At 46.6% G+C, this 17952-nt stretch overlaps 1 protein-coding gene across 3 annotated transcripts in view; it reads left to right on the top strand.

Moving 5' to 3' along the window:
* LOC141100619 (major facilitator superfamily domain-containing protein 8-like) overlaps positions 1-17952 on the top strand; it is a 120478-nt gene that overhangs the window by 30405 nt on the left and 72121 nt on the right. The gene's annotated exons all lie outside the window — the stretch shown is intronic.

Below are 17952 nucleotides of genomic sequence, written 5' to 3'. Positions count from 1 at the left end.
GACACTCGTATTTAAGTCACATGCTGTCCATTTCCTTGTGATCCTCCTTGAGATGGTTCTACTCCTTCATTGGAGTCCAGCTGTGTTTAATTAAATTGATAGGACTTAATTTGGAAAGACACACACCTGTCTATATAAAACCTCACAGCTCACAGTACATGTCAGACCAAATGAGAATCATGAGGTCAAAGGAACTTGCCAAGGAGCTCAGAGAGAACTGTGGCAAGGCACACATGTAGCCAAGGTTACAAAAGAATTTCTGCAGTACTCAAGGTTCCTAAGAGCACAGTAGCCTCCATAATCCTTAAATGGAAGAAGTTTGGGACCACCAGAAGTCTTCCTAGACCTGGCCATCCAGCCAAACTGAGCAATCATGGGAGAAGAGCCTTGGTGTGAGAGGTAATAATAATAATCTTTATTTATATAGCGCCAACATATTCCGCAGCGCTTTACAGTTTAACAGTTTCAAAACACAAGTCATAAGTAACAACGTTAACAATACAGTAATCGAAGTAAAATATGAGGACCCTGCTCGTCAGAGCTTACAATCTACAATGAGGTGGGGGAGATACAAAGTACAGGTGTGTATTTACAATGATGTATTTACAATGATGGTCCAGCCATCTTGAGAAGGTGGGGGACAGAGATAGTGAATGGGCTACATACTCACACTTGCACATAAAATGACTGATTAGTGAACGTGATAGGCTGCTCTGAATAGATGTGTTTTGAGAGAGTGCCTAAAACTGTGCAAATTGTGGATAGTCCTAATTTCTTGGGGTAGGGCATTCCAGAGGATTGGCGCAGAGCGGGAAAAGTCTTGGAGTCGGAAGTGGGAGGTGCGATTAGTGCAGAGGTTAGTTGAAAGCCTTTTGCAGAGCGCAGCGGTCGGCTAGGCCGATAGACAGAAATGAGGGAGGAGATATAGGGGGGTGCTGCACTATGGAGAGCTTTGTGTGTGAGAACAAGTACTTTGAATTGGACCCTACAATGAATGGGCAGCCAATGTAAGGACTGGCGAAGAGCGGACGCGTCCGAGTACCGATTAGCCAGGTAGATGACCCTGGCTGCTGCATTAAGTATAGACTGGAGGGGGAAAGTCGAGTAGTGGGGAGGCCAATTAATAGAGCGTCGCAGTAATCCAGGCGGGAGTGGAACAATGCTACAATGAGGGTTTTTGTTGTTTCCATGGTGAGAAAAGGGCGAATTCTGGAGATGTTCTTTAGGTGTAGGCGGCAAGAGCGGGCAAGACATTGTATATGGGATGTGAAGGAGAGGATGGTGTCAAACAACACCCAGACAGCATGCCTGCTGCCGGGGTGTTATTATGGTGCCACCCACGGAGAGGGAAATGTCAGATTTAGGGAGGTTAGTAGATGGCGGGAGCAGAAGAAGTTCAGTTTTTGAGAGGTTAAGTTTCAGATAGCGGACATGACGGAGACTGCGGACAGACAGTCACTGGCGTTCTGTAGTACAGCGGGGGTAAGGTCGGGGGATGACTTATATAGTTGTGTATCATCAGCATAAAGATGGTACTGAAAGCCAGATCTGCTGATAGTCTGTCCATTTGGGGCCGTGTAGAGAGAGAAGAGAAGGGGGCCAAGAACTGAGCCCTGAGGTACCCCGACAGCGAGAGGAAGAGGAGATGATGTGGAGCCAGCGAACAAAACACTGAAGGAGCGGTCAGAGAGATAGGAAGTGAACCAGGAGAGAGCAGTGTCCTTAATGCCTAGTGACTGGAGCCTATGGAGTAGGAGGCGGTGGTCAACAGTGTCGAAAGCTGCAGAAAGGTCGAGAAGAATGAGAAGAGAGTGTTCACCATTACATTTTGCTGTCAGAAGGTCATTGGTCACTTTGAGTGCAGTTTCAGTCGAATGTAGGGGTCGGAAGCCAGACTGTGAAGGGTCTAGGAGGGAGTGAGTGGAGAGGTAACGGGTAAGGCGGCAGTAGACTAGGCGCTCCAAGAGTTTAGAGATGAAGGGGAGATTGGAGACTGGTCTGTAGTTGTTTGTGCAGGATGGGTCGAGAGCGGGTTTCTTTAATAATGGAGTAATGATAGAGTGTTTGAAGGAGGATGGGAAGATGCCTGAGGAGAGGGAGAGATTAAAGATTGTAGTTAGGTGAGTTGTGTTGACTGGAGAGAGAGACTGGAGTAGTTGTGAGGGAATGGCGTCGGTAGTGCATGTAGTTGGGCGAGAAGAAGAGAGGAGTCTGGAGACTTCTTCTGTGATGGGATCAAATGTGGAAAGTGAGCCATGGGACATGCAGGAAGGGATGGGAGTCACAGCACTTGGTGGTTGGGACCGGATTTCCTGATGGATTTTATCTATTTTCTCTATAAAATGGGAGGCCAGGTCATTTGCACAAAATGTCTGAGATAGGAGCTTGTGCTTTTGGCCTGAGGAGGGAGTGAAAGGTGTCAAAAAGTTTCTTGGGATTGTTGGCTAGTGAGGAGATCAGGGTGGTGAAGTAGGTCTGTTTGGCGAGGTGAAGGGCAGAGTTGTAGGTTCTTAGCATAAATTTGAAGTGGATGAAGTCTTCTGGTGTGCGGGTTTTTCTCCATCGGCGTTCAGCACTCCTAGAGCATCTTTGGAGAAATTGAGTTTGCGATGTGAGCCAGGGCTGTTTTACTCTGTGTTTGGAGGTTCTGAGATTGAGGGGCGCTACCTGGTCATGGGTGGTTGTAAGAGTGTTGTTGTAGTGATGAACAGCCAGATCAGGACAGGAAAAAGAGGAGATTGGGGACAGGGAAGATTGTAGGGAGTCTGAAAGTGTTTGAGGGTTAATGGCTTGTAGATTTCTGACTGTGTGATAAGTAGGAGTGTGCTGGGGTGGGCGAGGATTTGTGAGCGTGAAGGAGAGAATGTTGTGGTCAGAGAGGGGAAGCAGTGAGTTATTTAATTAGGACATTGAGCAAAGCCGGACAAAGACCAGGTCAAGGGTGTTACCGTCTTTGTGTGTCGCAGAGGTTGAGAGCTGTGAGAGGCCGAGAGAGGTGGTTAGTGATAGAAGCTGGGATGCAGATGTGTAAGTAGGGCTGTTAATGGGGATGTTGAAATCTCCCAGGATAAGAGTTGGTAGTTCTGAGGACATGAAGTGCGGCAGCCAGGCTGAAAAGTGGTCAAGGAAGTGGGTGGGTGAGCCTGGGGGCCGGTATATGACCGCTACTCTGAGGGAGAGGGGACGGAGGAGCCTGATGGTATGGACCTCAAAAGAAGGGAATGAGAGTGATGGAACTGGGGGGATGACCTGGAAAGTGCATTGTGCGAACAGGAGTATGCCGACTCCACCACCAGGTCTGTTTGTGGGTCTCGGAGTGAGTGAATTGTAAGCCACCATAGGAAATGGCAGCAGGAGAGACAGTGTCAGAATCCTGAATCCAGGTTTCAGTGAGGGCCAACAGATTAAGAGAGTTGTTCAGAAAGTAGTTATGCAGGAAAGGAAGCTTGTTACATACAGACCGTGGATTCCAGAGGGCACAATTGAAAGATGGAGATGAGGGAGTGCAAGTAATATTAATTAGATTATTTTGGTTTTGATATGGGGTAGGGTAGGGGTTGAGGTTGGAGGATGGTGGACCAGGGTTGGGGGAGATGTCCCCTGAAATCAGTAGGAGTAAGAACATAAAGAGCAGGTAGTTATTTGAAATGTTAGCAGTTTTTTTGTTGAATGTGTTTGGGCAAGATGGACTGAGGTTTTTCAGGAAGGTGAGAAGTGCATGGGAGCTGTACATGGGAGAGGAAAGTATAGAGGGGCTGATGTGTATGAGTGATGATGGGGGAGGGATGGGGCGGTGAATGTGGATGGCAAGGGAACACAGGAGGATAAAAATAAAGCACATGGCTAAAAATACAGCAAAGTGTGGGTTACCTGACTCCTGTCCTGACTGCCTGTCATGGAGCAACTGTCTTGCTAGATTCTTAGCTAATGCGATGCTTTGCTTAATGCATGCTGACCCCTCTCTTGCGTGCCCCTTAGAATTAGTCTACATTTATACACCCCACTACAGGGCCAAGAGAGAGGGATTGTGGGAGCTGCTTAGTTATAAATTTGCAACAGCTGCTCAGCACCTCTTGGTGTGCAAAAGATGATCAAAGAGCCAGTCCTGATTCCATCTCTATGCTAAAACACTTCTCCTGAGATAACATCTCCAGTGATTCCCCCCCCCATGGATATACAGCAGTAAAGGCCCTTTTACATTTAGCGATGCACCAGCGATCCAACCAGCGATCCGACCCAGTCAGGATCGCTGGTGCATCGCTAAATGATCGCTAGTGAGCTTTCATACAGAAAGATCTCACAGCGATGCAGCAGCGACGCAGCGCACGATACTTACCATTCACACACAGCGATCCTGCGTCCTCCCGCCCGCCTCCACGCGTCGCTGGACGTCACAGCAGGAAGTCTCAGCAGGAAGCGCCCGACGAGAAATGGAGCCGGACATTCTCGCGCGATCAGCGATGAGCAGCGGGGGAGCCGGTCGCTGGTAAGTATCACACATAGCGATATCGCTAGCAATATCGCTATAACGTCACAAAACCAGTGACGTTTTAGTGATATTGCTAGCGATATTGCTTAGTGTAAAACCCCCTTAAGTCCTGAGAACAATGTAACAGATGAATTATAGCAAAGAAGTTGGATAATATGGTTACCATTCACACTGCTTGCTAACATTGAATGGAGATACATGCAGGCTGGTGCAGATCAGAAGTTGAATAATATGGTTACCTGTGTGAAGAGAGAAGGTGGATGTTAATTCCTTGTCATGGAGTAACTGTCTTGCTAGATGCTTAGCTAATGCGATGCTTTGCTTAATGCGTGCTGAGGTAAAGAAGAACCCCAAGGTCACTGTGGCTGAGCTCCACAGATGCAGTAGGGAGATGGGAGAAAGTTCCACAAAGACAACTATCACTGCATCCCTCCACCAGTCGGGCCTTTATGGCAGAGTGGCCCGACGGAAACCTCTCCTCAGTGCATGACATATGAAAACCCGCATAGAGTTTGCTAAAAAAAACACATGAAGGACTCCCAGGCTATAAGAAATAAGATTCTCTGGTCTGATGAGACGAAGATAGAACTTTTTGGTGATAATTCTAAGCAGTATGTGTATTAGGCGTAGAGTTTCCCCCACTGCACAGGGGGAATCTCAAGCCATGTTCTCTGCGGTCTCCCATTCCTCTCCAGCTGGAGAAGAGGCAGCTCAGCAGAGACATAAGTCCCAGCGCCTTGCCCAGGCTAATGCTAGGCGTCTGGTTGCTCCTCCTGGCTCTGCTATTGTATCATGCGTGAGTCAGTAGCAAGTAGACGCTCCTGGGACTAAGTCCTGCTTTTTCCCTACTGAGCATGCCCGTGGGATGACCTCATTAGAGGTCAGAGGTCACATGCGCAGGTCCCGTTCCTGCTCGGACTGGTCCACTGGGAAGGTTCCGGAAGGACGCCGCAATAAAAGAGGTGCATGGCCGCTATTACTCTCTTGCTGGCACAACAGCTGCAGCGCCAAGCGCTGGTGGTCTAGAGGGACTCTCTCCTTTGTCTCTGGGACAGAGTCCTGTGACTGTTTACTTGCGCTCCCACTGCCGAGTCCTGTGAGGTTAACAGGCACCGGCGTATGTTCTCAGCGGCTCTGTGAAGTAACAGTGTTCGCTCCAGTACACACCGGGTCAGTGGTTACCTGTCGGTGTTCAGTTAGTACTCCGCCATTACCGAGCATCAGGATACCATCTCTGCTCGGTGGACCCCGGGCTGAGAACGCACCTTATACCATCATTATTTGGTTCGTTCCGCCAGTTCCTAACCTTATACTAGCGCCAGGGTCTGGCTAGTAATGGCGGACGAACAGCGTCTGCAGCGGTACATCCAGCAGCTGGAGGGCAGGTTGGTGGCTAGCCTTAGCTGTGGATGTTACCGCGGTCACTGTTCAGGCAGTCACGGAGGTTGTCTCCCGTGTGTTCCCTGCCATCCCTGCCCCGACTTTGTCCCGCCTCCCATTGCCGGATGCTGGCCTCAGAACTGAGGTGGTCAGATAAGACCCTCGTTCCGGGGAGGTCTGGCTGACAACGTGAAGGACGCCCTGGCCACTAGGGAGATTCCCGCCACACTGGAGGAGCTTATCACCATCTCCACCCGCATAGACTTTCTTTTTCCGGAGCGAAATTTGGAGCGGTCCTAGTGTAGGCAGAGGTTTAGGTTGGCACCCTGGTTTGCTAAACCTCCGGAACCTCCCGATCGGGCATATGAGCTCCAAGAAGCCATGGGGGATTCTCGCACGGGATCCAGGTCCTGGTCCGCGTGAGCACCCGAGGTCTGTCACATTTGCCAGCAGTCTGGTCACCCTGCCAACAGGTGCCCACAGCGGCCAGGAAACCGCTCACGTCTAGTGGCTGTTGGAGTAGGCCTACTAGATACTGCAATATTTTCCTCCAAGCTGTCCTTTGAGGGGATGCTTGAGTTTGGCTCTCCCACTCTGGCCGTGGACATTTGCATGGACTCCGGGGCGGAGGGCACATTCATGGCGTCTGCCTTCGCCCAGCGGCACGCAATTCCTCTGGTTTTACTACCTCAGCCAGTCACCATCAGAGTGGTGAATGGAGCGACATTACCCTCTCAGACCACCCCCGCTGATACTCTCGCTGTCTCGTTCCCATCAGGAAACGCTATCTCTCCTTGTCATGCCTGAGGGTATCGACCAGGTCCTCTTAGGGGTCCCTTGGTTGCGTAATCACTCTCCCCATATAGAGTGGTCCTTGGGGAGAATTCTCGGGTGGAGTAGATCCTGTGAGGGTAGATGTCAGAGGGAGTGCGTTCAGGTTTCCTCCACTGAAGTCCCCGCAGATCTCTCCTCTCTCCCCAAATACCATCGACAGTATGCAGACGTGTTCTCCAAGAAGGCGGCGGAGACCCTTCCGCCTCACCACCCCTACGACTGTCCTATTGACCTCTTGCCTGGTGCTGAGCCTCCCCGGGGTCGAGTCTATCCCCTATCTCTCCCGGAGACAGAAGACATGTCTCAGTATATCAGGGAGAATCTTGCAAGGGGATTCATTAGGAAGTCGATGTCACCAGAGGGGGCGGGATTCTTCTTCGTCCAGAAGTAGAATGGAGAACTATGTCCCTGCATCAATTACAGGGGTCTTAACGCTATCACCGGTAAGAATAAGTATCCTCTGCCCCTGATATCCAAACTGTTCGACAGGCTATGGAGAGCGAGATTGTTTACTAAACTTGATCTGCGGGGGACTTACAACCTTATTCGCATCCGTGAGGGGGATGAATGGAAGACTGCTTTTAACACCAGGGATGGGCACTATGAATACCTGGTGATGTCCTTCGGGCTCTGTAATGCTCCAGCCGTCTTCCAGGACTTTGTGAAAGACATCTTCCGGGGTATGCTCACCACCTCAGTTAAAACAAAAAACACAAATATCCAAAAATAAAAAAGTAAAAAAACTGCAAATAATGCATAAAGATAATAGGGTATTTAGTAAACATAATTTTGATCAAAATAATGTACAAGCCATCTCGCCACGTCAAGGCAACCCTTGTGGGACAGTCCTACCTCTAGTATTTAAAACATTTTCACTTGCCAAGTGACGTGAATGTGAACAAGGATCAAGGGACTGAACCACTAGTAAAAGCATAGGCCAGACAGGATAGTTTTCCCAGCTTAGAAAGAGGGCGGTCACACCCATATATGCACAGAATGCACAATGAAATTAATAAAAAACTGGAGTCTGAACTGAGAAAGTAAGTTAATGTGTATGCACAATGTAAGTGCATATTAACACATGACCATTAACCTCCTATGGGCAAACTCCCTCTACGCCAAGTTGGAGAAGTGTGTGTTTGAGCAGGACTCCTTGCCTTTCCTGGGCTATATCATCTCCGCCCAGGGATTGGCCATGGATCCTGCCAAGCTACAGGCGGTAATGAATTGGCAGGAGCCCCATTCTCTCAAAGCAATGCAGCGCTTTATGGGGTTCATAAATTATCGCCAATTCATCCCCCACTTCTCGACTTTGGTAGCCCCCTTGGTGGCCCTCACCAAGAAGGGTGCAAATCCCAAGTTGTGGTCGGAACCTGTCTCCAGGGCCTTCTCCTCCATTAAGTCCCATTTCGCTAGCTCTCCCATTCTACATCGCCCCTATGTAGATAAACCCTTCTTTCTAGAGGTGGATGCCTCTTCCGTCGGTGCTGGAGCGGTCCTGTTCCAGAAGGACACGCAAGGTTGAAAGCACTCATGTTTCTTTTTCTCCAAGACCTTCACACCGGCGGAGAGGAATTATTCCATCGGGGACAAGGAGTGTTAGGCGTCGGGTTCCTGCAGTGGCTCAGCAGGAATCCAGAGCCTCACATTCTGCGGTCTCTCATTGTCTATCGACCGCAGAGGAGATTGGGACGCTGAGACTGCTGAGCAGACGCTTTGCCTAGACCTGCTCTGTGGGTCTGGCTGTTGCTGCCACCTTTGGGTCAGCAATAGCAATGCAGGCTGCTTTGCAGCAAAACGCTTCAGAGGCTAAGTCCTCTCGTCGTGCTTCTGGGCATGCTCACAAGATGATCTCCCATTGTATATCGGGAGTCACACGCTCCGGTCCTTCTCCTGATCTCATTGGTCCATCTCAGAGATCTGGAAGGTCCCGGAAGCGCACGGCTATACAAGGTCCGCATGGCCGCTCGGCCATGCGCTAGTATAGACTTTACTTGCTACATGTGTGAATGATGACGGATGCATGAACCTGCAAATGACTCATTAAGACTCCCCTCCCTCTGATTTACGTGTGTGGATAGGGACTTAGTCATAGAGTCAGCGCCAGTCAGTGGCACGCTACAGGTCACAGTGCATATCATCACCTAACTAGCGTCCGACAGTGCGCCCCTCCTGGGCACTGTCGCATAGCGGCTGTGTCTGTCACCGCGCTACAGTCTGCAGCACCTGTGGGCGTCTGCGGTAGCGACGCTGCATGCACGGTAGATCTAGACGGACTCTGTCCCTCTGCCTTGGGCTCAGCTTCTGTGATCATATACCGTGCGTGCATTTCTCTGAGACCTGTGAGTCCAACAGGCTCAGTACTTATGTTTATGTCTAAGGCGTCTCTGTGAAGCTAACAGAGTACGCCCAGTGCACACCGGGTGACGTTCAACCCGTGTGCGATATACCGCCATATTGTGCGTCTGCCATTACACTGCGTTCCAAATTATTATGCAAATTGGATTTAAGTGTCATAAAGATGTAATTTTTTGTTTATCAAATAAACTCATAGATGGTATTGTGTATCAGGGCTCTCTGGATCACTGAAATCAATCTCAAATTCCTGTGATAATTAGTTTACCAGGTGAGCCCAATTAAAGGAAAACTACTTAAGAATGATGTTCCACATTATTAAGCAGGGCACAGGTTTCAAGGAATTTAGGAAAGAAAAAGGACCTATCTGCTGCTGAAAAGCATCAAATAGTGCAATGCCTTGGTCAAGAGATGAAAACATTAGATATTTCCCAAAAATTTAAACGTGACCATCGTACTGTTAAGAGATTTGTGGTTGATTCTGAGCACAGACATGTTTGTGCTGATAAAGGCAGAATGAGGAAGGTTTCTGCCAGGCAAGTTCATCGGATTAAGAGAGCAGCTGCTAAAAAGCCATTACAAACCAGCAAACAGATATTTAAAGCTGCTGGTGCCTCTGGAGCCCCTCGAACCTCAAGGTGTAGGATCCTTCAAAGGCTTGCTGTGGTGCATAAACCTACTATTCGGCCACCCCTAAACAGTGTTCACAAGCAGAAATGGTAGCAGTGGGCCCAGACATACATGAAGACTATTTTTCATACAGTCTTGTTTACTGATGAGTGTCGAGCAACCCTGGATGGTCCAGATGGATGGTTGGTGGATGGCCAGTATGTCCCAACAAGGCTGCGACTTCAGCAAGGAGGTGGAGGAGTCATGTTTTGGGCCGGAATCATGGGGAAACAGCTGGTAGGGCTCTTTAAGGTTCCTGAAGGTGTGAAAATGACCCCTGCAAAGTATATAGAGTTTCTTACTGACGGCTGTCTTCCAAGGTATAAAAAGCAGAAATGTGCCTTCAGGAGCAAAATCATCTTCATGCATGACAATGCACCATCTCATGCTGCAAAGAATACCTCTGAGTCAATGGCTGCTATGGGCATAAAAGGAGATAAACTCATGGTGTGGCCACCATCTTCCCCTGACCTCAACCCTATAGACAACCTTTGGAGTATCATCAAGCAAAAGATCTATGAGGGTGGGAGGCAGTTCACATCAAAACAGCAGCTCTGGGAGGCTATTCCGACTTCATGCAAAGAAATACAAGCAGAAACTCTCCAAAAACACATAAGTTCAATGGATGCAAGAATTGTGAAGGTGATATCAAAGAAGGGTTCCTATGTTAACATATAACTTGGCCTGTTAGGATGTTTTGGAGTTAAATAGCTTTTTTGTTCAGTGAATGTGACCTCCTAATACTGGAAATTCCACAAATGAACATTTTCAGTTCTTTAAAACATATCAAATGTTTAGAAATTCTAATGTGCCTAATAATTTGGAACAGTGCAATTTGAGTTTTTATTCATTTTGGAGATTATACTGTTGTCAATGGGAGGTTTCTTCAATAAAATTTGATGCATACTCTAACGGGTGATGACTTTTATTAGACTGACTGTCATTTGTACTGACTATTTAGGAAAATCATAGAAAAATATCATTTGCATAATAATATGGAACACAGTGTATATAGCAGCAGTTTAACACCTCTGCACGGTGGACCCCGGGCGGCGAACGCACTTTCTATTATTTTATATTTAGCGCGTTCCGCCGTCCCTAACAGGGAGTTGCTAGCGATGAAGTTGGCCTTCTCGGAGTGGAGACACCTCCTGGAGGGGGCTCGCCACCTTTTCCAGGTGTTCACTGACCACAAGAACTTGGTGTATTTGCAGACAGCCCAGCGGCTAAAATCTCGCCAGGCCAGATGGTCCTTGTTCTTCTCCCGGTTCCACTTCAACCTCCATTTTCTCTCCGGTGAGAGGAACGTCTGGGCCTATGTTCTCTCCTGCTCCGTGGTGTCATCGGAGGAGGAGGAGGCTCCTCGACTGATCGTCCCGTCCGAGAGCCTGAGGACCATGGCTCTGGTCGCCCTTGAGTTAGTACCTCCAGGCAAAACATTTGTTCCTGCCCGTCTGTGACCGGATGTCCTCTCTTGGGCTCACTCGTCCAGGGTGGGTGGACATTTCAGGACAAAACTGACTTCTGAGCTTCAGGGGAGGACGTACTGGTGGCCGCATATGGCCCGTGACGTCAGGGACTATATTCGGGCGTGCTTCTCTTGCGCCCAGAATAGGTCTCCTCGGCAGCGGCCAGCTGGGCTACTTTACTCCCTGCCAGAGAAAACAAAAAGCAAAAAACACAAATATCCTGAACTAAAAGTAAAAAAAATATACTGCAAATAATGCATAAAGGTAAAAATAATAATAATAAGGGTATTTAGTAAACATAATTTTGATCAAAATAATGAACAAGTCATCCCGCCACGTCACGGCAACCCTTGTGGGACAGTCCCTACTCTAGTATTTAAAACCTTTTCACTTGCCAAGTGGCGTGAATGTGAATAAGGGTCGAGCGGCTGAACCACTAGTAACAGCTTAGGCCAGACTGGATGGCTTTCCCAGCTCAGAAAGAGGGCAGTCACACCCATATATGCACTGAATGCACAATGAAATGAATAAAAAACAAATCTGAACTGAGAAAAGTAAGTTAATGTGTATGCACAATGCAAGTGCATATCAACACATGACCATTAACCAGAGAAAACAAAAAGCAAAAAACACAAATATCCTGAACTAAAAGTAAAAAAAATATACTGCAAATAATGCATAAAGGTAAAAATAATAATAATAAGGGTATTTAGTAAACATAATTTTGATCAAAATAATGAACAAGCCATCCCGCCACGTCACGGCAACCCTTGTGGGACAGTCCCTACTCTAGTATTTAAAACCTTTTCACTTGCCAAGTGGCGTGAATGTGAATAAGGGTCGAGCGGCTGAACCACTAGTAACAGCTTAGGCCAGACTGGATGGCTTTCCCAGCTCAGAAAGAGGGCAGTCACACCCATATATGCACTGAATGCACAATGAAATGAATAAAAAACAAATCTGAACTGAGAAAAGTAAGTTAATGTGTATGCACAATGCAAGTGCATATCAACACATGACCATTAACCAGAGAAAACAAAAAGCAAAAAACACAAATATCCTGAACTAAAAGTAAAAAAAAATGTTTGTTTTTTATTTACTCCCTGCCAGCAGCGGACAGGCCTTGGAAAATGGTCGGTATAAACTTCGTGGTGGGACTGCCAAAGTCCAGTGGCAGCACCGTCATTTGGGTTGTCACTGACCATTTCTCCAAGACGGTGCTCCTGGTACCTCTCTCCCGGTTACCTTCTGCACGAGGCCTGGCAGCATTGTTCATTAAACACGTTTTCCATCTGCACGGCATTCCGGACAAGATTGTCAGTGACCAGGGTCCCTAGTTTGCCTCTTGGTTCTGGAGAGAGCGCTGTAGTCTGATCAGCATTCAGCTAAATCTCTCCTCGGCCTATCATCCCGAGACGAACGGGTTGGTGGAGAGAGCCAACCAGACCCTGGTCACATATCTATGACATTTTGTCTCGGACAGGCAGGATGACTGTCAATCCTTGCTGCCGTGGGCGGAGTTCGCTTTGAACAACGCTGTGGCCGACTCCACTGGCCAGACACCATTTTTCCTCAATTACGGCCCGCATCTGAGCGTTCCTGTGCCCATGCCCGTGTCATCCACCGACTCTAGGGTGGTAGACTGGGCGGTGGTGGCACGTGACATTTGGGACCGCACCCAGGATGCCATCCGGGCCTCCAAGGAGAGAATGAGGTCCTCCGCTGACGCACACCGGCATCCTTCTCCCACCTTTGCTCCCGGCGACTTGGTGTGGCTTTCCGCTCGTAACATCAGGCTGCAGGTTGAGTGCACTAAGTTCGCACAAAAGTTCATTTTAATAAATAGATCTTTGAATAATAAGTCATCCCACAATTGCTTTATATTGCTGAACGAAAAGTGGAATAAAACGCGATCAAAAAGACAAATATAAATAAACATGGTACTGCTGAAAACGTCACCTTGTCCCGCCAAAGACAAGCCATCATACAGCTCCATCAGCACAAAAATAAGTTATAGCTCTCAGAATAAAACGATGCACAAATACCTTAATTACTTTTTCTATAAATAGTTTTTATTGTGTAAAAGCACCAAAACATAAACAAAGATAAATGTGGTATCGCTGACCCAGAGAATAAAACTGCCTTATCAATTTTACTACAAGTGGAACGACATAAACCAGCAATTCAGGATTTTCTTTTATTTTTACGTTCATTCTGCCTACCAAAACATGGAATAGAAAGCAATCAAAACAATTGTCATATGTCTGAAAATGGTACCAATAAAAACGACAACTTGTCCTGCAAATGACAAGCCCTCACGTGACTGTGTGCCAAAATATGGAAAAATTATAGCTCTCAAAATATGGTGATGCATAAACTAGTTTCTGCAATAAAAAACAGTTTTTAGTGTGTGACAGCAGCCAAACATAAAAACCCGATATAAATCTGGTATTGCTGTAATCGCACCGACCCGAAGAATAAAGTCACCTAATCATTTATACTGCACGAGAAACAGCGTAAAAAATAAATAAATAAAACTAATTCTTCACCTAATAATAATAATAATAATAATAATAATAATCTTTATTTTTATATAGCGCTAACATATTCCGCAGCGCTTTACAGTTTGCACACATTATCATCACTGTCCCGATGGGTTTCACAATCTAAATTCCCTATTAGTATGTCTTTAGACACCTGATTTTTTTTGTTCATTCTGCCTCCCAAAGATTGCAATAAGGCTCGGTGCATATTTATCCTGCGCTCTACGCTGACCGCTTACATCGGGGTTTCCGTGTAAATCTTTGAAATACGTGATTCAGACGGAACCCTCATTGGAAGATTCCCTATATTGAGGCAGATGGAGACACTGTGGATACCATAGGATCTGTGATCCAGCGGTGTCTGTCTGTAGGAAAGCATAAAAGTGCCATCGGCCACAGTTTTGGGCACTTCTGAAAAGGAGGACCCTGCTGAACAGAGTCCAGAGTAACTCTGCTGCCTCACTATAGTGAATGAATCCATCAGGGGTTTCATCTGAATCATGTCACTCAGAGATTTAGATGGAAACCCCAAAGTAAGTGCTCAGCATAGAGCGCTGGATAAATGTGATCCCAAACGTTATGTAAAATGGTCCTAATAAAATCTTCAACACAATCCACAAAAGAAAGCAAGTCCCCACTCGGGGCTGTCATCTGTTAACGGAAATATAGGGGGCTTCCACTTTACTGGTAGGACAAAGGCTCCTGAAAAGCGAAATGGCTCCTCACCCACCTGAAGAAATTCACCAAATTCTGAGCTCCCAAATCCAAATGCACTCCTCCCTTTTGAGCCCCTCAGTGTACCTAAACCACATACAGCATCCACATGTCTGGCATTTCTGATGCCTAATTTATGGGTGCATGTGTCCAGAAGCATGAGCTGGGCATAACATACTGGTCACTGCAACGTACTTGTCACTACAACGACAGGTTGAAATTTTCACTGGGCAACATCCATTGCTTCTTATTTCTGGAAAACACCCATGGAGTCAAAATCGTCACGTCACCTGTCCGTAAATTCCCGAAGGTGTATAATTTCCAAAATGAGATCACTTGAGGGATGGATTCTGCTCTTCTAGCAATTAGTGGCTCTGTATATGGAATCCGCAAACTAGTCTATGAAAATCTGTGCTCCAGGAGGCAAATAGCGCTTTGTCCCTCCCGAGTCTCGCTGTATGGTTAAACAGTACTGTATTGCCACATATGGGGTATTGCCATGTTAAGTTAAATTGTGTCTGATCATACCACATCTCCTGGGCAGAGGAGGATGCAAAAGAGTATGCATACATTACAGCACGGGATCACAGCTGATTTGCTGCAATGTCTGTATAGTTGTTGTTGTTGTTGTGTTTTTTTTTTTGGTTTTTTTTTTCTCTTTTTCTCCCCTCCCACTCCCCCCTGAGCTGTGGTATGATCAGACCATGTTCCTGCATGATCAGACACCGCCATTACACAGTACACAGCAGGGGACAGTTATAAGATTATCTCAGCACAGGAACATTTCATTTAAAGACTTCCAATTGTGGAAGTTATTATTACTCCAAGATCTATTGGCTAAATTGAACTTTTCTCTGTGGGGAAAACTCCTTTAACCCCTTTCTGACATTGGACGTACTATCCCATCCACGGGACCCGGGCCCGTATGACCGTGGACGGGATAGTACGTCACAGCGATCAGCTGCGCTCACGTTGGAGCGCAGCTGATCGTGGCCAGGTGTCAGCTGATAACACAGCTGACACACGGCACTATGTGTCAGGAGCGGTCACGGACTGCCTCCAGCACATTAACCCCTGGCACACTGCGATCAAACATGATCGCAGTGTTCTGGGGGCGTAGGGAAGAATCACGGAGGGGGCTCCCTGCATGCTTCCCTGAGACCCTTCGAGCAGCGCGATGTGCTCGCATTGCTCCGAGGGCCTCCTCTCTGCAGGCCCCGGATCCAGTATGCCCGCAGGGGCATTTGGGGTCCTGCACGGAGGCGGCTTTCTCAGTGCCTGCTGAGAGCAGGCACTGAGAAAGCCTCTGTAGTGCCTGTCAGATCGCTGATCTGACACAGTGCACTGCAAAGTGTCAGATCAGCGATCTGACACTTTATAGTAATGTCCCACACTGGGACAATATAATAAAGTTAAAAAAAAGTGTAAAAATAATTTTTAAATTCCTAAATAAATAAAGAAAAACATATTCCCTAATAAATTCTTTATTTTTGTAAATACAAAAAAACCAATAAAAGTACACATATTTAGTATCACCGCATCCGTAACAACCTGCCCTATAAAACTGTCCCACTAGTTAACCCCTTTTAGTGAATCCATTCAGAAAAGAAAGCAAAAAACAATGCTTCACCATCATACCGCTGATCAAAAAGTGCAATAACAAGCGAACAAAAAGACAGATATAAATGAACATGGTACCGCTGAAAATGTCATCTTGTCCCGCAAAAAACGAGCCACCATACAGCATCATCAGGGAAAAAATAAAGTTATAGCTCGCAGAATAAAGCACTAAAAGATCATGTTTGTGGAAAAAATGATTTTTTTATTTTCACGCCCGGGCGTTATAAACTTCTGTGAAGCACTTGGGGGTTCAAAGTGCTCACCACATATCTAGATAAGTTCCTTGGGGGGTTTAGTTTCCAAAATGGGGTCATTTGTGGGATGGTTTCACTGTTTAGGCGACATGGCGCCCGATCTCAATTCCAGCCAATTTTGCATCAAACGGCGTTCCTTCCCTTCCGAGCTCTGCCATGCGCCCAATCAGTGGTTTACCCCCACATATCGGGTATCAGCATACTCAGGACAAATTGTACAATAACTTTTGGGGTCCTGTTTCCCTTGGGAAAATAAAAATTGGGGGTGAAAAGATTTTTGTGGAAAAAATAAGATTTTTTAATTGTACGGCTGTACGTTATAAACTTCTGTGAAGCCCTTGCGGGTTCAAAGTTCTCACCACATATCTAGATAAGTTCCTTGGGGGGGTCTAGTTTCCAAAATGGGGTCACTTGTCGGGGGTTTCCACTGTTTAGGCACATCAGGGGCTCTCCAAACGTGACATGGCGTCCGATTTCAATTCCAGCCAAATTTGCGTTGAAAAAGTCAAACGGTGCTCCTTCCCTTCCTAGCTCTGCCATGCGCCGAAACAGTGGTTCCCCCCCACATATCAGGTATCTGCGTACTCAGGATAAATTGCACAATAACTTTTCTCCTGTTACCCTTGGTGAAATAAAAAAAATTGGACTTGAAGTAATTTTTTGTCAACGTTAAATGTTCATTTTTTTTTTTTTAAACATTTAAAAAAATTCCTGTGAAGCACCGTAAGGGTTAATGAACTTCTTGAATGTGGTTTTGAGTACCGTCAGGGGTGCAGTTTTTAGAATGGTGTCACTTTTGGGTATTTTCTATCATATAGACCCCTCAAAGTGACTTCAAATGTGATGTGGTCCCTAAAAAAAAAAAAAAAATGGTGTTGTAAAAATGAGAAATCGCTAGTAAACTTTTAACCCTTATAACTTCCTAATAATAAATTAAAATTTTGGTTCCAAAATTGTGCTGATGTAAAGTAAACATGTGGGAAATGTTACTTTATTAAGTTTTTTGTGTGCCATAACTCTGTGGTTTAAGGGCATAAAAATTCAAAGTTGGAAAATTGTGATATTTTCAAAATTTTTCGCTAAATTTCTGTTTTTTTCACAAATAAACGCAAGTTATATGAATGAAATTTTACAACTAACATGAAGTACAATATTTCACGAGAAAACAATGTCGGAATCACCAGGATCCATGGAAGCGTTCCAGAGTTATTACCTCATAAAGGGACAGTGGTCAGAATTGAAAAAATTGGCCCGGTCATTAACATGCACACCATCCTTGGGGGTAAAAGGGTTAAATCTTATCCTGCCCTATAACAGGGTACACAGAGGGCGTTACTAAAGGCATTCGCCTAAATTTATCAAAGAAAATGGTAGTTTAACCCCTTCCTGACATGAGACGTACTATCCCGTCCATGGGCCCCGGGCCCCTATGCCCATGGACGGGATAGTACGTCTACCGCGATCAGCGGCGCCCACGTGGTGAGCGCCGCTGATCGCGGCCGGGTGTCAGCTGATTATCACAGCTGACACCCGGCACAATGTGTCAGGGGCGGTCACGGACCGCCCCCGACACGTTAACCCCTTGCACACCGCGATCAAACATGATCGCGGTGTACCGGGGGTTA

Source organism: Dendrobates tinctorius, unplaced genomic scaffold (assembly GCF_039654945.1).
Source record: "Dendrobates tinctorius isolate UK_male_01 unplaced genomic scaffold, ASM3965494v1 ptg000107l, whole genome shotgun sequence".
In the NCBI taxonomy this organism is placed as follows: Eukaryota; Metazoa; Chordata; class Amphibia; order Anura; family Dendrobatidae; genus Dendrobates; species Dendrobates tinctorius.
Note: the sequence above shows the minus strand (reverse complement) of the source record. Positions and strands in the feature narration are given on the sequence as shown.